This window comes from Mauremys reevesii, linkage group 24 (genome assembly GCF_016161935.1).
Source record: "Mauremys reevesii isolate NIE-2019 linkage group 24, ASM1616193v1, whole genome shotgun sequence".
Classification (NCBI taxonomy): Eukaryota; Metazoa; Chordata; order Testudines; family Geoemydidae; genus Mauremys; species Mauremys reevesii.
Window position 1 is genome coordinate 13,100,386 of NC_052646.1, and position 26,343 is coordinate 13,126,728.

General features: G+C 50.5%; 1 pseudogene; it reads left to right on the top strand.

Annotated features, from left to right (window-relative positions):
- LOC120390519 overlaps positions 1–26,343 on the top strand; it is a 101,866-nt pseudogene that overhangs the window by 24,614 nt on the left and 50,909 nt on the right.

Below are 26,343 nucleotides of genomic sequence, written 5' to 3' on the forward strand. Positions count from 1 at the left end.
GTTCATCTAATTTTAAGTCTAAACTTCCTAGTGTCCAGTTTATATCCATTTGTTCTTGTGTCCACATTGGTACTAAGCTTAAATAATTCCTCTCCCTCCCTAATATTTATCCCTCTGATATATTTATAAAGAGCAATCATATCCCCCCTCAGCCTTCTTTTGGTTAGGCTAAACAAGCCAAGCTCTTTGAGCCTCCTTTCATAAGACAGATTTTCCATTCCTCGGATCATCCTAGTAGCCCTTCTCTGAACCTGTTCCAGTTTGAATTCATCCTTCTTAAACATGGGATACCAGAACTGCACACAATATTCCAGATGAGGTCTCACTAGTGCCTTGTATAACGGTACTAACACCTCCTTATCTTTACTGGAAATACCTCGCTTGATGCATCCTAAAACCGCATTAGCTTTTTTAACGGCCATATCACATTGGCAGCTCATAATCATCCTGTGATCAACTAATACTCCGAGGTCCTTCTCCTCTGTTACTTCCAATTGACGTGTCCCCAATTTATAACCAAAATTCTTATTATTAATCCCTAAATGCATGACCTTGCACTTTTCACTATTAAATTTCATCCTATTACTATTACTCCAGTTTACAAAGTCATCCAGATCTTCCTGTATGATATTCCGGTCCTTCTCTGTGTTACCAATACCTCCCAGCTTTGTGTCATCCACAAACTTTATTAGCACATTCTCACTTTTCATGCCAAGGTCAGTAATAAAAAGATTAAATACGATTGGTCCCAAAACCAATCCCTGAGGAACTCCACTAGTAACCTCCTTCCAGCCTGACAGTTCACCTTTCAGTATGACCCATTGTAGTCTTCCCTTTAACCAGTTCCTTATCCACCTTTCAATTTTCATATTTATTCCCCATCTTTTCCAATTTAACTAATAATTCCTCATGTGGAACCGTATCAAATGCCTTACTGAAATTGAGGTAAATTAGATCCGCTGCGTTTCCTTTGTCTAAAAAATCTGTTACCTTCTCAAAGAAAGAGATCAGATTTGTTTGGCATGATCTACCTTTTGTAAAACCATGTTGTATTTTGTCCCAATTACCATTGACCTCAATGTCCTTAACTACTTTCTCCTTCAAAATTTTTTCAAGACCTTGCCTACTACAGATGTCAAACTCAGGGCCACCCAGAGGGGGGGGGCAAGAGGGGCAATTTGCCCCAGGCCCCGAGCCCCACAGGGGCCCCAACGAGAGTTTTTTGGGGCCCCTGGAGCGGGGTCCCTCACTCGCTCCGGGGGGCCCGGAAAACTCTTGCAGGGCCGGGCGCAGGAGCTTCTTCGCTCCCGGTCTTCGCCGGCGGGGGGTCCTTCCGCTCCGGGACGGAACGACCCCCCCGCCGGTGAATTACCACCAAAGACGGAGCGGGACCCACCGCCGAAGTTCAGCTCGGTCTTCGGCGGTAATTCGGCGGCAGGGGGCCCTTCCGTTCCGGGACCCGCCGCCGAAGTGCCCCGAAGACCCGCGGTGGGGCCCCCACTGCCGAATTACCGCCGAACCGGGCTGCGCCGGCGGCGGGTCCGGCTTTGGCGGTAATTCGGCGGCGGGGCCCCACCGCTGGTCTTCAGGGCACCGGCGGTGGGTCCCCGGCGAGTCCCCGCCGCCGAGACCCGGGCCCCTGGAATCCTCTGGGCGGCCCTGGTCAAACTAACAGGCCTGTAGTTACCCGGATCACCTTTTTTCCCTTTCTTAAAAATAGGAACTATGTTAGCAATTCTCCAGTCATACGGTACAAACCCTGAGTTTACTGATTTATTAAAAATTCTTGCTAATGGGCTTGCAATTTCATGTGCCAGTTCCTTTAATATTCTTGGATGAAGATTATTTGGGCCCTCCAATTTTGTCCCATTAAGCTGTTTGAATTCGGCTTCTACCTCGGATGTGGTAATATCTACCTCCATATCCTCATTCCCATTTGTCATCCTACCATTATCCCTAAGCTCCTCATTAGCCTCATTAAAGATTGAGGCAAAGTATTTATTTAGATATTGGGCCGTGCCTAGATTATCCTTAACCTCCACTCCATCCTCAGTGTTTAAGGGTCCCACTTCATAGAATCATAGAATATCAGGGTTGGAAAGGACCTCAGGAGGTCATCTAGTCCAATTCCTTGCTCAAAGCAGGACCAATTCCCAACTAAATAATCCCAGCCAGGGCTTTGTCAAGCCTGACCTTAAAAACCTCTAAGGAAGGAGATTCCACCACCTCCCTAGGGAACCCATTCCAGTGCTTCACCACCCTCCTTGTGAAAAAGTTTTTCCTAATATCCAACCTAAACCTCTCCCACTGCAACTTGAGACCATTACTCCTTGTTCTGTCATCTGCTACCACTGAGAACAGTCTAGATCCAGCCTCTTTGGAACCCCCCTTTCAGGTAGTTGAAAGCAGCTATCAAATCCGCCCCCATTCTTCTCTTCTGCAGACTAAACAATCCCAGTTCCCTCAGCCTCTCCTCATAAGTTATGTGCTCCAGACCCCTAATCATTTTTGTTGCCTTCCGCTGGACTCCTTCCAATTTTTCCACATCCTTCTTGTAGTATGGGGCCCAAAACTGGACACAGAACTCCAGATGAGGCCTCACCAATGTTGCATAGAGGGGAATGATAACGTCCCTTGATCTGCTGGCAATGCACCTACTTATACAGCCCAAAATGCCGTTAGCCTTCTTGGCAACAAGGGCATACTGCTCACTCATATCCAGCTTCTTGTCCACTGTAACCCCTAGGTCCTTTTCTTCAGAACTGCTGCCTAGCCATTCGGTCCCTAGTCTGTAGCAGTTCATAGGATTCTTCTGTCCTAAGTGCAGGACTCTGCACTTGTCCTTGTTGTCCTTCTTCTTTCTTTGTTTTCTTCTTATTTATATGGCTACAGAACCTTTTACTATTGGTTTTAATTCCCTTTGCAAGGTCCAACTCTACATGGCTTTTGGCCTTTCTCACTTTATCCCTACATGTTCTGACCTCAATAAAGTAGCTTTCCTTGCTAATCCCGCCCATCTTCCACTCCTTGTAGGCTTTCTGCTTTTTCTTAATCACCTCTCTGAGATGCTTGCTCATCCAGCTTGGTCTACAACTCCTGCCTATGAGTTTTTTCTCCTTTCTTGAGATGCAGGCTTCTGATAGTTTCTACAACTTTGACTCGAAGTAATTCCAGGCCTTCTCCGACTTTAGATCCACAAGTTCTTCAGTCCAATCCACTTCCCTAACTAATTTCCTTAATTCTTTAAAGTTTGCCCTTTTGAAATAAAAAACCCTAGTCCCAGATCTATTTTTGTTTATCCTTCCATCTAGTTTGAACTGAATTAGCTCAGGATCACTCAAACCAAGGTTGTCTCCTACAACCATTTCTTCTGTGAGGTCCTCACTACTCACCAAAACCAAATCTAAAATGGCATCCCCTCTTGTTGGTTCTTCAACTACTTGGTGAAGGAATCCATCAGCTGTCGCATCCAGAAAAATCTGAGCCCTATTATTATTATTAGCACTTCTCTTCCAGTCTATATCTGGGAAGTTAAAGTCTCCCATGATCACACAATTCCCATTAGTGTTTATTTCCCATTAGTGTTTATTAAAGAGGTCTCTATCCATATCCAAATCAGATCCCGGTGGTCTGTAGCACACCCCAAGCGTTATCCCAGAGGAGGCTCTAGTAGCTTTCTTTCCCAATGTGATTTTTGCCCAGACAGACTCTGTCTTATCCATTCCATCACTTCTTCTTTCTTTACAATTTACCTCATCATTGACATACAATGCTACTCCACCACCTTTGCCTTTATTTCTGTCTTTCCTAAACAGCACATAGCCTTCAATACCTGTACTCCAGTCATGACTACTATTCCACCATGTTTCTGTTATCCCTATAATATCCGGTTTCACTTCCTGCACCAGTAGCTATACTTCCTCCATTTTGTTACCTAGGCTTCTCGCATTAGTGTACAAACATCTTAATTTTGCCATTTGGCTTCACTGACATTCTTTACCTGATTAGGCACAGACATTCTACCACCAGTATCACCTATTAGACTGGTGTCTACACTACCCTTCCTCCTTATGTCCATTCTCCTACCCATGGCTGTATTCTTTCTTCCTTTGTTTTCTTCCCTCTCAATGTTAAATTCCGGCTGGAGACTACCTGGACATCTCCCAACCATCTCCCCCAAATTCATAGCTTAAAGCTCTCTTAATCAGTTGTGCCAGCCTCCATCCTAGAAGTCTATTTCCCTCCTTACTCAGGTGAAGTCCATCCCAAGAGAACAGTCCTCTGTCCATGAATGCTTCCCAGTGGCCATACATCCCAAAGCCCTCCTTATAGCACCACTGCCTGAGCCATCTGTTGATTGCCATAATCTTGTCACACCTTTGTTGCCCTTCTCTAGGAATAGGCAGAATCCCACTAAAGATGTAGTGGTGTCCTTCATAGCCCATCTAGTTCTTGGCTTATGTGCTGAGACTAGGACATAATTAGAGCTGGGACATGGTGGTGACTCACTAATTGAGATGTCGGGTCCACTAGGAACCAGTCTGGGAACCCACCAACTCATCTCCCATAAACCATCATCTAGGAATGAATTTTAGGCACTATTGATCCATATTCAAAACAATAAGCTAATGGTGAAAAGCTCTGCCAAACACTCCCAGGTCCATGGGACCTCCACTCCCTACACCTTGACTTTGGTCCAAATTGAAAGCCTAGGCTTAGGAAAGAGATTACCTGTATCCCATTGCCTGGTTTCGTTGGAGCAACCAGTTAATCAGACCTGGAATTGGATTACACATGGTGCCTTTTATTAATTAACCAAACCAAGGTAATAGAAAATTAGGAGCTTAAATGAAATTGCATGTTTTGTGATGGTTCATTGTGCACATTGCTAACACACTATGTGAGCTAACTCTTTGTTCTAATTACAGCTCCGTCCTGTCCCCCGAACAGTCACTATGAATTCTGCAGCAGCTGCGATCTGACATGCAGCAACCTCTATGCCCCGGTGCAATGCACGTCCCAGTGTAAGGAAGGCTGCGTGTGTAATCAGGGTTTTGTTCTCAGCGGCGACCACTGCGTCCCCATTTCCCAGTGCGGATGCCTCCACAGAGGACTTTACTACCAGCCCTGGGAGACCTTCCACCCAAGTGGTTCATGCGAGGAGCAGTGCGTGTGTCAGGCTGGTGGGGAGGTTGTGTGTAAGGCATTCTCCTGCAGCCATGGTGAGGAATGCGGGGTGGTGAACGGCATCCAGAAATGCCACCCATTTAGATCTGCAACCTGTTCTGCCTCTGGCCATCCCCACTACCTCTCTTTCGACGGGGTCCCCTTTGACTTCCAAGGCACCTGCACCTACATCCTGGCCAAGACCTGCACTGATGCCAATCACCTTACACCATTCACTATCAGCATAGAGAAAGAATCCTGGGGCAACGGGAACATCTCCATGGCCAAGCTGGTGTCCATCCAGGTGTATGGGATCACACTCACCCTGCTGCAGAGCAAACAGGGGCTCATCATGGTAAGTCCTTCTCCAGATCCTCATTTAGATCATTCTGACTGTCCCTTTATGGCCAGAGGTTTCTGCATGTGGCCTGCCTTGGCTTCCCCTCTTGGACTCCTCAACAACTCACACCAGGTTTTTACAAATCCAATAGCAACAGCCCTCCTAAGGGTCTCATTCAAATAGGAGTTTTACATACAGCCATTCACCGCCTTATCTGGTCATTCCCAGGCATTGCCTGACTGCCATCTCACTCCCCTACATTCAGGTTTCTCTGCGGGAGCCTACTCACTGCCAGCTGCCTCTCTATTCCCCTCTTTCTCCCTGAGAACTCTCTCTGCTGGACCAGGAGCTTGGCTTCTTCCTGCTTCTCTTACAGGGAACACACATGATTCCTGCTCAGATGTGCCTACTTAGTAATAAGGATTGGCCACAAGCCACTGAGGGGCAGGCCACCCTGCTACAAGGTTCACATACCAGGCTCATCCACGTGGTATTTGAGCCACTCCCAGAAATATGTTAAGCAACGTGACTAACATCTGCCGCATGTTTGTTCTCTCCTCCTCTCCCCAGGAAAGATGTGTGCGCAGTGTGGTGTTTTGTTGTGGATTTTTTAAATAATGATAAATGTATACATGTGTTGCCATATATATGTTGGAGAAAGGTGGTCTAAGAACGCACCTTGCACTTGGAAAGAGGGTGGCCAGGTTTGTGAGGGTCCTTACTTCCTGAGACGGTTCATTCTCCAGACTTGGACCAACTCCTAATAAAGCTTCGTCTCTGGCAGAGACAAAGTTTATCCTTATTGATGTGATTTCCATTGTGCCAATGGAAATAAGTTGTCCACCAAAGACTTCAACCTGGAGGTTTAATTCCTGTTTTAGATAGCCTGGGGCCAGGTCACTGAGCACCTTGGGATAAGGACTGAGGACTTGAACTGGATTCCTTGTTCTATGGGAAACCAGGGTAGGGAGTGGAGGACAGGTTTGATATGTACAGCAGCCAGTGTTGCTGAGATGGTAAGCTGCAGAGTTGTGTAGCACTTGAATACTCCTGTGTGCTGAATGCTTCATGCCTGGGGGGAACCACCTTGCTATATAGTCCAGTGGGGAAGTGACAAAGCCGTGAATGGTTGAAACCAGGTCATCTTCTGTCAGAATGGGATGCTGTCTCCTACTCAGCTAGAGATGGTAGAAAGTGCTACTCATGGATGCTGCTATGTCAAAGCTTCTCTTGGGTGAGATGAGCATCCTCCAGCATGCCGCTCTTGTTGATTATACCCCTATTTATAAGTATTAATTATTTGGTGAACTCCCTCTGCACATCTCACATTTTGCAAACATGAGGTAAAATTCCTCCCCATTTTATCTCCATTGGCCCATTGAAGAATTGAAGAAATTGTCCCATGGCATAGTGTCCTGTGAAGCCTGCAGTCTAATTCGGGGCAAATTGAACACAACACATAGGAAATTGTTTGAGATAGGAGAGGGAGGGAAGGGGTGAAGGAAGGAGGCATCACCAGGGAAGTGGGTTTTTAGGTGCAGGGGCAGGGGAGGGGAGATGGAAAAGTAGGAGTCTGTTCCGAGTCCCGGAGTTGGCATGAGAAGGAGCAGGCCAAACATGGGTTGAGGAGTTGGGAAGGTAAAGAGAGAGGATGAGGAGGGAAGGAGGTGCCTGGGAGATGAGATCAGAAATGTAAGTCAGGGTGACAATGTCAAGAGCTTGGAACGTGAGGACAAATCATTGCAAAGTGAAATCGGGAGTCATGAGTCATTCTGGATTTAACCCATGGTGTCAGTGAGAGCTGAATCTCAAAACTTGTCCATAGCCATTACCCACACTTGCAGTGTCCATCCTACCTGCTTACAGGGAAATGTGCTGTCTTTTCCAGGTGGACGGGGTATCCCACAATCTCCCCGTGATAATGGTCAATGGGCAGCTCCGAGCATATCAGCATGGCACTAATGTCCTGGTGCAAACCGACTTTGGCCTCACTGTGAGCTACGACCTGGTTTACCAGGCCAGAGTCACCATCCCAGGAAGCTACCATGGCCAGACATGTGGCCTGTGTGGGAACTACAATGGACAGCAGGACGAGGAGTTCCTGCTCCCCAGTGGCAGGACAGCCCCTGATGTGGCAGCATTTGGCTCTGCTTGGGAAGTCCAGATCCCAGGAGCATCCTGTACAGACAGATGTGCTGGAAACAGCTGTCCAGTTTGCGAAGAGAAGAAGAAGGAGGTCTTCAAAGGGCGCAACTACTGTGGGCTGCTCACAGACCCCGACAGTCCCTTTGCGGCCTGCCATGGCACGGTCAGCCCCAGCGTGTATTTCAACAACTGCCTGTATGATCTTTGTCTGGGAAAGGGGGACTCCCAGGTCCTGTGCCAGAGCATCCACAGCTACGTGACGGCCTGCCAAGAGGCTAAGGTCTTCATCCAGCCCTGGAGGAGCACCTCCTTCTGCCGTAAGTGTGCTGATAGTGTTGGAGGTTTGGGGAAGGGAAGGCGTCAGTGTTACTGGGTATCTTGTTCCAGGCCTCTGGGCTTCTTCTAGAACTCTTCTGGATGGGAGCCAACAATCTCATGTTCTTCAAGTGATTGCTCCTGTGTATTCCACAGTAGGTGTGCGTGCTCGCCATGTACACCAGTGCCGGAAGTTTTTCCCTTAGCAGTACCCGTAGTGGGGGAGCACCGCTGCGATCCCTAGAGTGGCGCCTCTATAGTGCGCTCTAAGGGGAGCTGTGCTCTCCCTCCACCCTCAGTTCCTTCTTGCCGCCAGTGAAGGTAGTCGGAACTTGCGCTCCAGCTTCGCTGCAGCCTTCTCTTCTCTAGCGGTACCGTTCGTCGGATCGTTTTTTCAGTATTAGCTTGGACTTGGGGCATGCCGCGTACTCCAGGCTTCAAGTCGTGTGACTTCTGTCACCGATCTATGCCCAAGAGCGACCCCCACACTGAGTGTCTTCACTGCCTGGGTGAGACTCATATTAGCAACCATTGCAAAATCTGTAGGTCGTTCAAACCAAGGACTAAAAGGGAGAGGGACTTCAGACTTAGAGCTCTCCTAATGGAGTCGGCGTTGGCTCCCACCCTAGTGCGCAGATTGGACTCGGCACCGGCTGCCGCATCGTTGGTACGTAGCGAGGCCCCTTCGACTAGCAGGCGCTGCTCTCCTGACAAAAAGCAGGGGAAGAGCTCGGCCTTGCAATGCCGCCACAATAAGGACAAGGGGGAGGCTGGTCCCGTGTTGGGCAGCCCTCGGTACCCCCCGGGCTTAAGACCTCCGACTCGCGTGGAGCGGAGCAGCCCAGTGCAGTCGACGCAGACATCCCCAGTACAGATGCCGTCAACGCTGGAGGCTGTGCAGGTGGCAAAGGACATTATGTCTTTGCCTGTGCCGAGCTCATAGCCGAGTACGACCCCCCAGGTCTCGGGGTAGGCCCCCGTTAGGGGACCGCCAGGCCTCTTCGGTGAGCAGTGGCTCTTGCTCCGAAGATCGTTCTTCGCACCGCTCGACGCGCAGCGGCCGCTCTTCAAGCGACTCCCGGCCACCGTCGATGCCTCCCAGACCCTCTGACCCACCGCCGAGACAGGAACCGCGGGCCTCTCCTACCCCTCCCGCCAGTGAGCGCAGGCACCGGGAGAGGCGCCGGGAACACTCCCTGGCCCGGCGTGAATACCGGAGCAGATCTCGACGCGATAGGTGTCGTCGTTCGTGCTCCAGCTCCTGCTCAACCAGACGCTGCACCAGAGGCTCTCCACGTGGTACCTTGGCGTCAAGGCACTGAGCTCCGTACCATCATTACGGCTACCGAAGCAGCTCGTCGAGGGGGTACCGTTCCTTGTCTTCGAGATCCAGATTGTGAGGGAGACGCCGCCGCAGGAACCGTTCCCATCGCTCCCGTGGCACCGAACCCTCCTCGGCCACCTCGGCCTTGGTCCCCCCCTTCCCATCCTCGGGCTGTGTTGCCCCGCTGCGACTCGTTGTGCCACCAGGTACCCAGCAAGGCCAAGGCTACAGTGCCCCGTGGCAGGGACAATGATGCAGTGGGCACCGTGGCAGCAGGTACCGGCCCAGTCCGGGGCCCATTTGGTTGCCGGAGTGTCCAGGGCTCCATCGGCCTCGTCGGGCTGCCCACAGGACAAGTCGATGGACCAGGATTTGGCGGACCCGCGTCCGGACTCTGACCTGGGTCTCAACGCCCCGGCACTGACTGCAGTGCCCAACTTCGCGTGTGCTACGTCTCCGGCACTGGACAACACAATTGTGGCACCTCCACCCTTGGTCTCGCAGGAAGACTTCAAGGCGCACCAGGACTTGCTGAAGCGGGTGGCATCCAGCCTTCAGCTACAAGCTGAGGAGATGGAGGGACCGTCAGACTCCCTCTTCAATGTTTTATCTCCCTTGGCACTGGGCCGTAGGGCCCTGCCACTACACCAAGGTGTTGCCAACATCACCAGTGCCATGTGGTAAACTCCTGCTTCCTTGGCCGCGATCTCCAAGAAGGCTGAGAGAAAGTACTTTGTGCCGGCGAAAGGTCACGAGTACCTTTATTCCCACCCGGCACCTAACACTTATGGTGGAATCAGTGAACCACAGGGAGTGCCAAGGTCAACCCTTGCCCACCCCTAAGAATAAGGATATCAGGAGACTTGACTCCTTTGGCAGAAAGATTTATTCCTCAGCTAGTTTTCAGCTGAGGGTAGCCAACCACCAGGCCTTACTCAGCAGATATGGCTTTAACTTGTGGGAGTCCTTGCCTAAGTTTGAGCCCCTTCTCCCAGACAAGGATAGGAAGGACTTCAAGGCTCTGGTGGAAGAGGGGTCGGCGGCGGCTAAGGCGGCCCTGCAGACAGCGGCAGATGCGGCTGATATGGCGGCTTGCTCCATGGCTTCCGCAATCTCCATGCGCCGGGCGTCGTGGCTCCTGTTATCGGGTCTGTCAACGGAGGCCCAATCTCTGATGCAGGACCTCCCCTTCGATGGCAAGGCGCACTTTGTGGACCAGACGGACATCAGGCTGCATGGGATGAAAGACTCCCGCACCACCCTGCAGACCTTGGGCCTCTATGTCCCTCCAGCAAAGGACAAGGCCAAATCAATCCCGGCAGCTCAAGCTGCTAGGAGCAGATACGAGCCCCCGTATAAAAGGCCTAGAGACCAGAAACGCTGGTCTCAGAGGCAGTCCCGCTCTATCCAACAGCCTGGTCCCCCTAAGGGTGGGAGGCAGGGAAAGCGGCAGTTTTGACTATCCACAGGGGGGCACCGGGCCTGTTGCCAGGGAGACCCCCCCGACCAATAAAGTTTGTGTTCTGCAACCGATTGTCTGCCTTCCTCAGGGCCTGGTCCCGCATAACGTCGGACCAATGGGTCCTCAGTACCATTTCTAGGGGAATACGTCTTGCAGTTCACTTCTCTCCCACCATTCCACCCACCCACCATCATGGGCCTGGGGGATTTCGAGCAGGCCTGCCTCCTGGACCAGGAGGTGGATCAGCTACTTAGCCTCGGGGCGGTGGAACGTGTCCTGACACAGTTCCAGGGCAAGGGTTTTTACTCCCATATTTCCTCATTTTCAAGGTGAAAGGGGGTCTCAGATCCATCCCGGACCTACACGACCTGAATAGGTTCCTAACCTGTTCCAAGTTCCACATGGTGTCCCTGGCTTCTATCATCCCCGCTCTAGACACGGGGGACTGGTACGCTGCCCTGGACCTCCAGGACGCTTATTTCTACGTCCACATTTTCGAGGTTCACAGACACTTCCTCAGATTCGTGGTGGGGACGGGGCACTTCCAGTTTGCGATCCCCCCCTTTGGCTTGTCCACAGCCCCCAAGGTGTTCACGAAGTGCATGGCAGTGGTGGCAGCCTACCTCAGGAAACAAGGGGTACAAATTTTTCCTTACCTGGACAACTGGCTCCTCAAGGGTGAGTCTCGTCCAGAGGTGGAGTTCCATGTGCGACTACTCCTGGCCACCTGCAAAAACCTAGCCCTGGTCATGAACGAGACCAAATCTACCCTAGTGCTGGTCCAGCACATAGAGTTCATTGGGACTCTCCTAGACTCCTCCAAGGCTATGGCCTCTCTTCCCCTGGACAGGTTCGAGACCCTAAAGTCTCTCATCACCTTGGTCTCCACGTTCCCAGTGACCATGGCCAGGGCGTGCCTCCAGCTTCTAGGTCACATGGCGGCCTGCACATACGTGGTCCGCCATGCCATACTCCGGATGAGGCCCCTCCAACTTTGGCTAGCCTCCCAATTCTCCCAAGCTCGGGACGGCCTGGACAAGGTCCTCACAATCCCGTCCCCGGTGCTGGCTTCCCTTCAGTGGTGGTCCCTCCCGAGCAATATGCTATAAGAAGTTCCCTTCAGGGAGGCCAGCCCATCCATAGACCTGATGTCCGATGCTTTGGACCTAGGCTGGGGAGCCCACGTGGGAAACGTGCGGACCCAGGGGATGTGGTTGACCCCGGACTTGTCCCTGCACATAAATGTCAGGGAACTCAGGGCAATACGTCTGGCGTGTACGGCATTTCTCACGCATCTCCATGGCAGGGTGGTCAGAGTACTCATGGACAACCCCGCCGCCATGTACTATATCAACAAGCAAGGCGGCACTTGTTCCCTAGCCTCCTGCCGGGAAGCCCTGACCTTATGGGAGTTCTGTATAGCCCACGATATCTCCCTGCGGGTGGCTCACCTTCAGGGCGTCTGCAATATGCAAGTGGACCGCCACAGTAGGGTCTTCTTCCCCCAGTACGAGCGGTCGCTCCACTCGGAGGTCTCCCACCGGGTCTTCCTAGAGTGCGGAGTTCCCCGGGTCGACCTGTTCGCAATCCGCCAGAACCACTGCTGCCCATGGTTCTGCTCCAGGGGCAGAGTGGGGAAGGACGCGATCTCAGACGTGTTCCTCATGAGCTGGTTGGGCCAGCTCCTATATGCCTTCCCCCCACTTCCCCTCATCCCCAAGGTCCTGGAGAAAGTGAAAGTGGACAAGGCGAGGGTCATTCTCATAGCCCCAGCGTGGCCCCGCCAGCATAGGTACAGGCCCCTCTTATGCCTCTTGGTGGCCCCCCCGAGGGCGCTAGCGCTCTGCCCAAACCTCCGCTCCCAGGAAGGGGGATGCCTCCTCCATCCCACCCTGGCTGTGCTCCACCTGACAGCGTGGCTGCTCCGTGGCTAAACGAGGAGGAGAACAGGTGCTCAAAGCAGGTAAGGCTCCTGGAAAGCAGGAAGCCATCCACGTGCCGGGCGTATGTGGCAAAGTGGTTCAGATTTGCCAGGTGGGCGAGCGAGCGGGGAGTTTCCAGTTCGTCCTGGACTACCTTTTGTCCCTTAGGACTCAAGGTCTGGCACCAGCCTTGGTCAGGGTACACCTCGCAGCCATATCGGCTTTTCACCCACTGGTGCAAGGGCACTCGGTCTTCTCCCACACTATGACCTCCCAATTCCTGAAGGGCCTAGTCCATTCGTTCCCGTATGCTAGACCCCCGGTGCCACAATGGGACCTCAACCTGGTCTTGTTACGTCTCACGGGGCCCCCCTTCAAGCCGCTACCCACATGTTCTTGGTCGCACCTCTCGTGGAAGGTGCAACCAACGTGCCCGACGTGTCTTGGAGCTCAGGGCCCTAACCTCGGAACCCCCCTTAACGGTTTTCCATAGAGACAAGGTCCAGTTCCTCCCGAAGGTGATTTCCGCCTTCCATATGGAGCAGAGTATCTTTCTTCCCGTGCTCTGCCCTAAGCCCCACTCCTCTAACGAGGAACGCTGTCTCCACATGTTAGATGTGCGTAGAGCATTGGCTTTTTATCTGGATCGGACTAAGCCATTCCGGAAATCCTCTCAACTCTTTGTTGCCTCGGCCAAGCGGGCAAGAGGGCAACCTATCTCGACCCAGCGGCTCTCCCGCTGAATTACCTCATGCATACACATGTGCTATGACCTGGCAGGGATTCCCCCACCACCTATCATTAAGGCTCACTTGACGAGGGCTCAGACCTCATCAGCTGCCTATGCCGCCCATGTCCCCATTCAGGACATCTGTAGGGTGGCCACGTGGGCCTCAGTTCACATGTTTACTTCGCATTACACGATCGTCTCCCAGTCTAGGGACGATGCAGGCTTCAGCAGGGCGGTACTTCGTCCCGAACCATTGTGAACTCCTACCCACCTCCAACAGATACTGCTTGGAATCACCTACTGTGGAATACACAGGAGCAATCACTCAAAGAAGAATGGACAGTTACCTGTTCCGTAACAGGACAGTTACCTGTTGTTCCTGTCTATTCCACATCCCGCCCTCCTTCCCCTTTGTCGGAGTTGTCTGGCAAGAAGGAACCAAGGGTGGGGGGAGAGCGCAGCTCCCCTTATAGCGCACTATAGAGGCGCCACTCTAGGGGTCGCAGCGGTGCTCCCCCACTACAGGTACTGCTAAGGGAAAAACTTTCGGCACATGGCGAGCACGCACACCTACTGTGGAATAGACAGGAGCAACACACCTCGAAGAACGCCAGTTACGGAACAGGTAACTGTCCTTCTCTTACAAAGGCGCCCTGTTCCTCTCCTCCCTCTCCTGCTCTCTTCATGTCTGTCCCTCTAGGCCATGGTGTGAGATCTTTCCAGCCATCCTTTATTTCTCTCTCTATTTAAGCTGTGAGCTGCCCGATCAACAGCCACTACGAGCTCTGCGCTGACCTCTGTACCACCACCTGCACTAGAGACATCATGGACTGCCCGGAGACCTGTGCTGAAGGCTGCCAGTGTGACGATGGCTTCCTCTTCGATGGCCAGGGCTGTGTGACTCTGGAGAACTGTGGGTGCTTTAAACAGGGGAGATACTACAAGGTACAGCCTCAAGCAGTCTAGGTCTGATCTAAACTTTTTTTTCACATATCTTAATCCCTACACTAGTCAGGAACAGGGTTTGCTATAGTGGATCAGAGCATTGGCCTATCCAGCTTGGCATCCCTGCTCTGTTAATACCCAATGCCCAAAGCACCAAGAAAGGCAAGAAGATTTAATTCCCTTTGTCCATTATGGGGAAACTCAGACACAGAGTGGGCAGTGACTTGCTCAAGACCCACCCAGTGAGTCAGTAGCAGATGGGAGGTTAAAACCTAGACATTGTCCTGTCCCTCAGCCCAATTCTTAACTCATTAGACAGCCTCTCTCTTTAATGTTAAGAGAAATAATATTATGACACAATAGTTTTTCACACACCTCACCACACAGCTCTGAGTTTAGCACCGACAGAAATTATTATAAATAACCATTTCCATTTACGTTGCGTTATTTCCTCCTTCCCAAACATCCCATCAGCCCAGTGAGACTGTCCTGATGAATGAGTGCCAGCAAAGCTGCACCTGTGTTCCTGCCCGAGAGGTGACTTGCAAAGCCCACAACTGCACCAGTGGAGCAAGCTGCCAGATCAGAGATGGCGTCATGGACTGCATCAGCCAAGGTAAAGGACAGTCACTGATTGAAACATGCCCTGAAGGGTTATTGCACAAGCAGTGAGTAAAGTCATTTCAATTATGTCTCCTCACCCTTCTCACTCTCTCTCTCCCCTTTTATTTAGCCTGGAACCCTGACCCGTAATATTTCAGCATTTTGACTTGAAAGATGGAAACATTTGTTGGGTCAGAGTCTCTGCTGCATCCATCTTCTGATGTGCACAGCAAAGCCAAGTGGGCAGGGAGCTGATCACACTCCTAGATCTTCTCCCTGGCTGTAGCCTAGGAGCTGCTCTAAATTGGAGCCTACTGCTGTGGGGCCATTAGTCAGCTGGGCACTGTCAAAGCCCATCACATCCCAGCCACTCTCCTTTGCCTGCTCCATGCTGCCCACAACATGCCCATAGGTGTTGTACCATCTCTGCCGGGCATTGCAGGGAAGGAGACATAGGAGCCGGTTTTGCTGTGGTCACACACATGCAGAGATTTCCTCAGCATGGGACTCGCGGGAAGTTTGTGAATGATGCAAAGGAAGTGTGTATGGGGAGAGAGGAAGAGAGATAGAGGAGTGCCTGGTGATAGATATAACGATGTGTGTGGGGGGAGAGATAGAAAGATACATAGATGTTACTGATTAGTCTGCTGTTTCTTGTCTTTCTATTGTCTTTCCCCCTAGTTATTCCAAAGCCATCCTGCAGTGTGGTCCGCTGCAGGGAAGGAACTATTTGTAAGATGATAAATGAGCAGCCAAAGTGTGTGCCGATCTCTCGGGGCACGTGCTGGGCTGGGGGATACTTTCATTACCGCACCTTCGATGGATGGGCCTATGATTTCCATGGCAACTGCACCTACACCGTGGCCAAGACCTGCAGGGATGCCGCCGGCCTGCCCTCCTTCCATGTCATGGTCAAGAGTGAGAACAGTGGGAACACACAGGTCTTCTATATTGGGTCGGTGACTGTCCAGGTGGATGGAGTCACTGTCACAGCGGCCAGGGCTGAAGCCGGCTTTGTGTGGGTGAGTGCTGGGCGCACACGTCCACCCTGCTCCTATGTCCACCCTGTAGGCTTTGCTAAATAGAGGGCAGGAAACTGCAGCCCCCACCATGGGTGGGGCATGTTGTGGGTAGGACAGAGCAGGCAAAGGAGAGTGGCTGGATGGTGATGGGCTCTGACAGTGCCCAGCTGGCTAATGGCCCCTATGGGACCACAGCCAGTGGGCTCCATTTAAAGCAGCCCCAAGGCTACGCCCAACATAGATAAGACCCAGTGTGGTCAGTAGTTATGTAGGCTACCTTTGCAATTAAGTAATCCAAGGTGTTGCAGTGGGGAGTCTCCTTGAAGTAGTTGGGTGTGCTCTGCTGCTGTATCAGTGCTGTTCCCTAAGTCCCAACACTGTGCTAGTGAATGGGTAGGTTTCCTAAGAGGGGACACCCTCTACTGGGAGTCAGTGCTGACACCAATGGCCAGCAGGCACTGTGGTGAGCTGCAGGGAGCGGGGTGGGTGACCTAAAAGGGAATATTGTCCCAGCAAGTCAGTGCTGACCCCAATGCCTATTTAGCAGGTGCTGTGCAGCAGGGAGTGATGTGGGAGGTAATTTGGGGGCGCTGTCCCTCAGAGTCACAGCCTGGCACTACAGAGTGCTGTACTGAAGAGTGCAGGGTGCATGACTCGCTGTGGGGAGCTATCGGCTCTGTTTTAAGGACACGGGATCTGCACGCCAGATAAAGCCTAGACCTGAGCATTTGGTTATTACCTATCCCCAGCGCATCATGCAAGAGCAGGGCCAGTATTCCAGCACTTGTGGGCAAATCCTAGCTCCACTGAGTCCATCCTACTACAAATTCCCCAGCAGTTTCTAATGTAACAGGGATCCCTCTGAGACCCCACCTGAGGAGAATCCCCACTCCTGGATCCGGGAGGACATTGCCTGAACTCTAAGATATGGGGAAACTGAGGCACATCTAGGCAGGTCAGGGCTGTGCCCTATAGAGCCTGCCCCAACGTGAGGTACCTCAGGGGCCCTGGAACATTGTAGACATCTCCTTGAGACCTCTTGCCCCTCAAGTGCTCCTCCTAAGGGCTCTCACCCATGCAGCATTGTCCCCACAAGAGCTGCTCCCTAATGGTTCTAACCAATGCAGCCCCCATCCCCTAGAGTAGCTCCCACTCATTCTTCTCCTTGGTCCTTTTGTCTACAGTAGGCTACACCACAATCATGCATATAATATTGGACCTGGTTGGGAAAACCCTATGAATAGCACTGGGGCCAAATCACAATTTCCAGTGAATCTGGACACAAACTTGAACCAAATTTGGATTAAAACATCACATTAGATAGAGCTGGCCTGAGAAAGCTAATTCCATTGGCAGAAAGATTTCAATATTTTGAAAATTAGCTTCATTCCAATATGGAACGAAACTCATAAATTACCACATTTTCTATGAAGACGAATGGAGTCCCAACTCCAGATCAGTCCGCCCGGTAGGCTGCCAAGGAGCTGGTGGCAGGAAAAAACAGACAGGTTTTGAAATCGGCCTTGTTTCCATCAGAACTCCTTGGAAAAGGAACAATCTTCTAAACCCCTTTTGATTTTGATGAATAGGCAAATACTAGTGAAAAAGTATATCAGGGTAGAGCTCAGTGTGTAAATGAAAGACCTGTGCACTCGATTCTGACCTTTGCCCTTTTTTTCTCACTGGGAAGGTGAATAATACCAGGGCCCACTTACCCATCTCCCTGAACAACGGGGCCCTTCGGCTCTATCAGAGCGGCACCTTCCTCATCCTCCGCACCAACTTCAACATCAGAGTGTACTATGACTGGAACAACCACCTAAGGGTTACCGTCCCTAATGACTTCTCCGACAGTCTGTGCGGCCTGTGCGGCAACTATAACGGGGACCCCACTGATGACTTCCGGACCCTAGACGGGGATCCGGCTCCCAATGTCGCCGCCCTGGGGAAAAGCTGGGCAGTGGAAGAGGAGGATCAGTTTTGCTGGCATGATTGCATTGGAGGTTGTAGGCCCTGTGACCCCAGCATAACCAAAAAGTACAAGGAGGAGGCCTTGTGCGGCCTGATAACCAAGGTCTCAGATGGGCCCTTCAGCCAGTGCCACAGCAAGGTGGATCCTACAGTCTACTTGGACAACTGCGTGTATGATCTGTGCCACAACGAGGGCTACAGGAAGGCCCTATGTGAGGCCCTGAAGGCCTACGCGGACGCCTGCCAGCTGGAGGGGGTCAGGATTGGGGAATGGAGGCAGCTGGCCAGATGCTGTGAGTACAGATTTGTATGCCAAGGTCTATGGTCTGCTGGTTAGACTGGGGGGCCTGGGGCTCAGCACTCTTGAGTTCTAGCCCCGGTTTTGGGAGAGGGCGTGATCAAGTGGTTTGGGATTGAGCAGTGATTGGCAAATCAGGATGCCTGGGTTCTATTGTACCCACAGTATTTGCCTGTCTGTGGAATTGCTAAGGTGCCTGTCACTTTGAGTATTTAACGTTCACTGATAACACATGGGAGCTGGGGTAAGATGGTGGCAGTTTAAGTCACTCATAGAATCATAGATTCTAAGCCAGTGGTTCTCAACCTATTTACTATTGTAGGCCGCATAGGCAGCTTTCTAGATGTTATATGGGCTGCATCCAGACAACATATATACTACCTGTATGGCCCAGAGGGTGTCACATGGGCCACAGCGACCTGTAGACTTTGGTCTGAGAACCACTGCTCTAAGGTCCAAAGGGACCATCATGTTAATCTAGTCTGACCTCCTGCACATTGCAGCCCACAGAACCTCCCCAACCCACTCCTGTAACTGACCCCTAACCTCTGGCTGAGTTACTACCATCCTCAAATCTTGATTTAAAGACTTCAAATTACAGAGAATCCGCCATTTACACTTGATTAAACCAGCAAGTGACCTGTGGCTCAGGATGCAGTGGAAGGAAAATAATCTCTAGGGTCTGCCAATTTGACCTGGGGGAAGAATTTCTTCTTGACTTCAAATATGTCAATCAGCTGGACCCTGATCATGTGGGTGAGACCCACCAGCCAGACACCTGGGAAAGAATTCTCTGTTGTAACTCAGAGCCCTCCCCATCTAGTATCCCATCACCGGCCGTTGGAGACATTGCTGCTACCACTCACAGATCAGCTACATGCCATTGTGGGCAGTCTCATCACACCATCCCCTCCATCAAGCTCAGTCTGGAAGCCAGTAAGGTGTTTTGCCCTTATTGCTCCCCTTGGAAGGCTGTCCCAGAACTTCACTCCTGTGATGGGCATCCTCTAATTTCAAGGCTAAATTTGTTGATGACCAGTTGATGTCCATTTGTTTTTGTGTCCACGTTGGCACAGTAACTCCTCTCCCTCCCTGGTGTTTATCCCTCTGATATATTTATAGAGAGCAATCATATCTCCCTTCAGCCTTCTTTTGGTTAGGCTAAACAAGCCAAGCTCTTTGAGTCTTGTCTCATAAGTTAGCGTGACAGGGTTGGGACTCACCACCTAGCGCCTCCTGCTGGTTGTCTCTGGGAATTAGCTCAGTCCAGTGGAGCGCCCTCTCCTGGTAGTGTCCCGCCTGCTGTCTCACCCTTGGTTGGCGTCTGAGCCTGCATCGCTCTCCAGCTCGTGGCATCCTTTTCCGGACCACTGCCCTCCGGCAGTGCCCCTTAGTCCATCCACACCCCGTTCCGGGTGGGGGGGAAGGGGTTGATCAGCAGTCTTTCTACGCCTCAGCCACCATGTCCAACCACGCCCCCAAAGTCTAATCCCTCTTGTCAGGGATCTGGCGTGTCTGTAATGGCTGCTCCCCACTGCCGATGGCTGGGTGTACTGCAAGGGGGGAAAGGGGCGGACCCAGGCCCACCCTCTACTCTGGATCCTGGCCCAGGGACCCTCTGGCAGCAGCCTCATTGTCCTCCTTCTCTCCCCTTGTCTGTCCACCTCCCTGGGCCACTTCCCCTTGCACCTTCTAGGCCCTTCCCTTCAGGGCCTGCAGCCTGGCAGGCTACAGGCTAGAGCACCCTTCTGCTCCCCGAGCTTGGCCAGCACTGCGCTGACCACAGTGCTAGTCTCCCAGTTCTGGAGACCGACCTTCCCCTGTCAAAGGCCTGGGACAGACTGACTCTCCTCTCCCTGAGCAGCCTTTTTATATGGCTGAGCCTAGCCCTGATTGGCTGTCTCCAATCTGGGCCCCGATTGGCTCCCAATAAGCCCTTCTCTAATTGGCTGCCTGTCTGCACAGGCGCACTGGCCTCGTGCAGCCTACACTCTCAGGGAGTGAGGCAGCTGCCCCACTACAGTTAGATTTTCTATTCCTTGGATCATCCTAGTCGCCCTACTCTGCACTTGTTCTAGTTTGAATTAATCTTTCTTAAACATAGGAGACCAGAATTGCACACACTATTCCAGATGAGGTCTCACCGGTGCCATGTATAATGGTACTAACACTTCCCTGTCTCTACTGGTAATACCTCTCCTGATGCCTCCTAGGACTGCATTAGCCTTTTTTCCCAGCTGCATGACATTGGTGGCTCTTAGTCATCCTGTGCTCAACTAATACACCCATGTCTTTCTCCTCCTCTGTCACTTCCAACTGATACATCCCCAGTTTATAACAACAATTCTTCTTGTTAGTTCCTAAATGCATGTCATTGCACTTTGCACTATTAAATTTCAACCAATTTCTATTACTCCAGTTTTCAAGGTCATCCAGATCTTCTAGTATGATATTCCAGTTCTCCTCCATATTGGTAATACCCCCCAATCTTGTGTCATCTGCAAATTTTGTTACTACACTTCTACTTTTTGTGCCAAGGTCATTAATAAAAATGTAAAATAAGATTGATCCCAAGACCAATCCCTGAGGAACTCCACTATTAACCTTCCTCCAGCCTGACAATTCACCTTTCATTATGTCCTGGTGTAGTATCCCCTTTAACCAGTTGCTTATCCACCTTATGGTTCTCATATTAATCCCCATCTTCTCCTATTTAACTAATAATTTCCCATATGGAACTGTATCAAATGCCATACTGAAATTCAAGTATGTAAGATCTACTGCATTTCCTTTGTCTAAAAAATCAGTTATCTTCTCAAAGAAGGAGAACAGGTTGGCTGGGCATGATCTACATTTTGTAAAACCATGTTGTATTTTATCCCAAATACATATACCTCTGCTTCCTTACTGCTTTCTTTTTCAAAGACCCACATTCAGCTGAGGTTAAACTAACAGTTTGCTGTAGTTTCCTGGATCACTTTTCTCCCTTTCTTAAAAATAGGACCAATATTAGAAACTCTCCCCCAAGTTTACAGATTAATTAAAAATCCTTGCTATTGGTCTTGTAATTTCATGTGGCAGTTGCCTTAATATTCTTGGATGGAGATTATATAGGCCCCTCGATTTAGTTCCATTAAGCTCTTTGAGTTTGACTGCCACTTTGGATGCGGTAACTTCTACTTCCATATACTTGTTCCCATTAGCTCTCCTGCCACTACCCCAAAACTCTGCATTACTCTTATTAAAAACTGAGGAAAAGTATTTGTTTAGGTGTTGGGCCATACCTGGATTTTCTTTAATCTCCACCCCATCCTCAGTGCTTAGTGGTCCCTTTTTATTTATATGGCTATAGAAAATGTTACTCTTGGTTTTAATTTCGTTTGCAAGGTCCAACTTTGCTTGGCTTTTGGCAGTTCTCACTTTATCCCTACACTTTCTGACCTACAAGAGGTAGCTTTCCTTCCTGATCCATCCCTTCGTCCATTCCTTGTTGGCTTTCTTCTTTCTCTTAATCACCTGTTTGAGACGCTTGCTCATCCAGCTCGGTCTGCAATCCCTCCCTATGATTTTTTTCCCCTTGCTTGGAATGCAGGCTTCAGATTGTTTCTGAAACTCCAAGCCTCCTCCACATTCAGATCCTTGAGTTCTTCAGTCCAGTCTACTTCCTGGACCCTAACTAATTATCCATTTTTTTTAAAGTTTGCCCTTTTGAAATCAAGGATCCTAGTTGCAGATCTATTTTTGTTTATCCTTCCATTTAAACTGAATTAGTTCATGATCACTTGAACTCGGGTTGTCCCCTACAACCAGTACTTCTAGGAGGTCCTCACTACTCACCAATACCAATTCTAAAATGGCATCACATCTTGTTTGTATTTGGTGAAGAAATCTGTCAGCTATCCCATCCAGGAAAATCTGGGCCCTACTATTATTGGTAGCACTTTTCCTCCAATCTATATCTGGGAAGTTAAAATCTCCCATAATGACACAATTCCCAATAGTATTTATTTCATTATAGCCCCACAATATACCTCCCCCTCTGTCTATTTTAAATACTGCTTTTGCGTGGAGAGAACTGGCTGCTAAATCTGTGGGTCCTTCACTCCCCAGCCCTGGAGTGCCCCCTGGAGAACAGCCAGTACCAGCTCTGTGGAACAGCCTGCCCAGCCACGTGTGTGGACCAGTCAGCCCCCAGCAGCTGCCAAGACCCCTGCATGGAAAGCTGCCAGTGCAAGGATGGTTTTGTGCTGAGTCAGGCAAATGCATCCCCAAGAGCAGCTGTGGGTGCCAGTTTGAAGGGCGCCCCTATGCCCCAACGAGCTTCTGGGTCGATGAGGCATGTGGGACACGGTGCATGTGCAATGCAGCCACTAGACAAGTCAAATGCGTGGCTGCCACGTGCAAACACTTGGAGAGGTGCGGGCTAGTGAACGGCGACGGGCTGTTACCCTCTAGCTACGCCACCTGCTCTGTGACAAGGAATCTGCACTATTCCACCTTTGATGGACAAAGATATGACTTCCAAGGCACCTGCCGCTACCAGCTCACGGCTCTGTGCAAGAAGGCAGAGGGACTGGTGGACTTTGAGGTGTACTTCCAGGAGAACAATACCTCTCCTCTACAGATCAAGGTTTATCAGACCAAACTCAAGATCAGCAATCAATTCCTGGGAAAGTACTGGTGAGTTTCTTAAATTGTCTCATCTCTCTAAAACATTTCTAGAAAGTCACCTGTGTCATCAACACAGGTTACAGACAGTGCATGGAAGGACTGTGAAATATAGAATGAATGGTAAATGGATTCTTCTATGAACAGGGAGCCGATGGAGATATTTGAGGATTGGGGTGCTGCCATTTCACTTGAGATGGGTCAGAAAGTGTCAGTAGCATCCAGCATATGTGGGAGCCTGGGGAGCTGGGGTTCAGGTAGAACAGAGAGGAGGGAACTGCAATAGCCAAAGCCAGAGGTAATGAAAGTCTGGTTGGAGGATCCTGTCCAGTCGGGAGAGCTGGGATTCAGGCAGGTTGTAGGGACTGGAGCAGGGCAGACTGGACAAAATGTTAAACAGAGGTGGATTTTTATTATAAATATGGGCCAGAGCTCTGTGCTTGAGTGAGAGGTTCCACAACGAGCGAGCGCTGTTTCATATACTGAATGATTTGCTCTTACAGATGAATGGTTTCCTGATTAACCTTCCCTTCAACCTCAATGATAAGAAAATCACTGTGTATAGGAAGGGCTGGGCCACAGTGATCCAGGCCGACTTTGGCCTCACTGTTACTTTTGCCGGGTGGTCAGGACGCATCACAGTCACCCTGCCATCGACCTACGCGGGAGCTGTGTGTGGTCTTTGTGGCAACTTCAACAAGGACAGGGAGGACGACTTGCTCATGAGGGATGGCACGCTGGCACCAAGCCCAGTCAGCTTTGGCCAGAGCTGGAAGGTGGGCAACCTCCCAGGATGCTCTGTAGTAATGATACCACCATGCACAAATATAGAGGCAATTGAAAAGGAACAACGAGGTAGCAGAGGGCAGTGTGGGATCATCCTAGACAAGAATGGCCCCTTCAGAGGATGTCACAGCAAAGTGGACCCCCATGGATACTTCGTAGACTGCGTGTACAGCTATTGTGTCCTCAGTGAGCGGGAGAGTAATGTCTGCCAGGCGGTTGCTGGCTATGCTGAGGCATGTCAGGAAGCTGGAGCTATGGTGCATCCCTGGAGGACTACGAAATTCTGCTGTGAGTCCCCCATGTTCACTACTGGTTGTCCCATGGGGCTTGTTAATTTTTGTTGGCTGGTAAATGTTGATCTAAATGCTCAGCTTATCAAATTCTGCAGAATGTTTCTTAAGTGACAAAGAAGCCCTCTCTCCAAATGATGGGTACAGTCATAGGAGCTGGCCCCTCACCGTGCCCTATCAATGTGCTGCACCCCAGGCCAGAGAGGCACTGTCTGGGGATGTAGTAGTTCCCTCCATGGTCCATCCAGTCAGTCCTTGGCTTCCCTGCTGAGAGTTGACATAATCAGAGCTGGCAGTCAGTGGAGTCTTAGTAACTGAGCTGTCTGTTCACTAGGAACTGGTCTGGGAACCCACCAACTCGTCTCCCATAAGCCATCATCTGGGAATGAGTTTTAGGCACTACTGACCTGGACTCAAAGCAAAAAGCTAGTGGTGAAAAGCTCTGCAGAACAATTCCAGGCCCACGAGCCCTCCACTCCCTACACCCTGATCTTGGACCAGATTAGAAGCCGAACCCTTAGAGAGAGATTGTCGGTATCCCATTACCTGGTGTCTCTGGGGCCTAATTAGAGACCTGGGACCTAATTAGAGATGTTGCCCTTTATTAATTAACCAAACTAAGGAAATAGAAAATTAGGAGCATGAATGAAATTGCATCTTCTGGTGTTGGTTCATTGCACACATTGCTAACACACTATGTGAGCTAACTCTTTGTTCTAATTACAGCTCCGTCCTGTCCCAGAACAGTCACTATGAATTCTGCAGCAGCTGTGATCTGACATGCAGCAACCTCTATGCCCCGGTGCAATGCACAACCCAGTGTAAGGAAGGCTGCGTGTGTGACGAAGACTTTGTTCTCAGTGGTGACCTCTGTGTCCCCTTTTCCCAGTGCGGATGCCTCCACAGGGGACTTTACTACCAGGCCGGGGAGACCTTCCACCCGAGCGGTTCATGCGAGGAGCAGTGCGTGTGTCAGGCTGGTGGGGAGGTTGTGTGTAAGGCATTCTCCTGCGGTGCTGGTGAGCAATGCGGGGTGGTGGACGGCATCCAGAAATGTCACCCATTTGGATTTGCGACCTGTTCTGCCTCTGGCCATCCCCATTATCTGTCTTTCGACGGGGTCCCCTTTGACTTCCAAGGCACCTGCACCTACATCCTGGCCAAGACCTGCACCGATGCCAGCAACCTTACATCATTCACTATCAGTGTAGAGAAAGAAGATTGGGACACTAGGAATGTGTCCGTGGCCAAGCTGGTGTCCATTCAGGTGTATGGGATCACACTCACCCTGCTGTGGAGCAAACAGGGGCTCATCATGGTAAGTCCTTCTCCAGATCCTAATTTAGATTGTTCTTGATTCCTTTTGGACAGGAGAGATTCTCTTCTCTTCTGGTTTGTCCTCTCATGGCCAGAGGTCAATCTATAGGTGGCCTTCCTCAGTTTACCCTCTTGGACCTGTGAATAACTTTTACAACTTCTAATAATAGCAGCCGTCCTAGGGCTCTGGTTTATTAAATTAACACACATTATGAATAAAGTTTTCACATCCACCCATTTACCTGGTCACTCCCAGGCTTTTCCTTCCTGTCTTCTCACTTCCCGAGTTTCAGGTTTCCCTGCTGGAGTGTACTGGTCTGCAGCAGCCTCTGCACTCTCTGAGGGAAAACAGAAGAACTCTTTATGCTGAGACAGCAGCCTGGCCTCCTCCAGCTGCTCTTATAGGGGAATCATGTGATTGGTGCTCAGGTGCCTACTTAGTAACAAGGGTTGGCTGGCCTCAGGCCACTAGCCCTTAAGCGACAAGTCACCCTGTTACAAGGTTCTTATTCCATGCTCATCACTGGAGTATTTGAGCATCTTCCAGTAATACACTAAGCAATGTGACTCACTTCTGTCTCCTATTTGTTCTCTCCTCCTCTCCCCAGGGAAAGTTGTGTGTTCAGTGGGGTCTTTTGTTGTGGATTTTTCTTAATATTCCACTCCCTCCCCTGAGCGTTCTGTGTCCTTGCTCAGGGCCGGCCCACAACATTTTGGCACCTGAAGCGGGGAGCTCAAATGATGCCCCCTCGCTTGGGCCAAAACTTTGAAAGGTCTCAATTCTGCTTTCTTCCTGTTCTACTCCTCTCATGTTTCTGCTCTGCTACCTACCCCAATAAAGGAGAACTAACAACTTAAAATGCCTTGTTCAAAAATTTTAAGTAACACTTAACTTTCAAACGCCTGAACAGCAAATGTAACGTTTCTTGTCTGCATAGTAAACACTGGGATTTTAATCTGTTTGAATAATCAAAGTGGTGCTTTCCGTGCCTTCTGCATTGCAAAGATTTGAACTGCTTCCTGAAGGTCCACAGTCTGG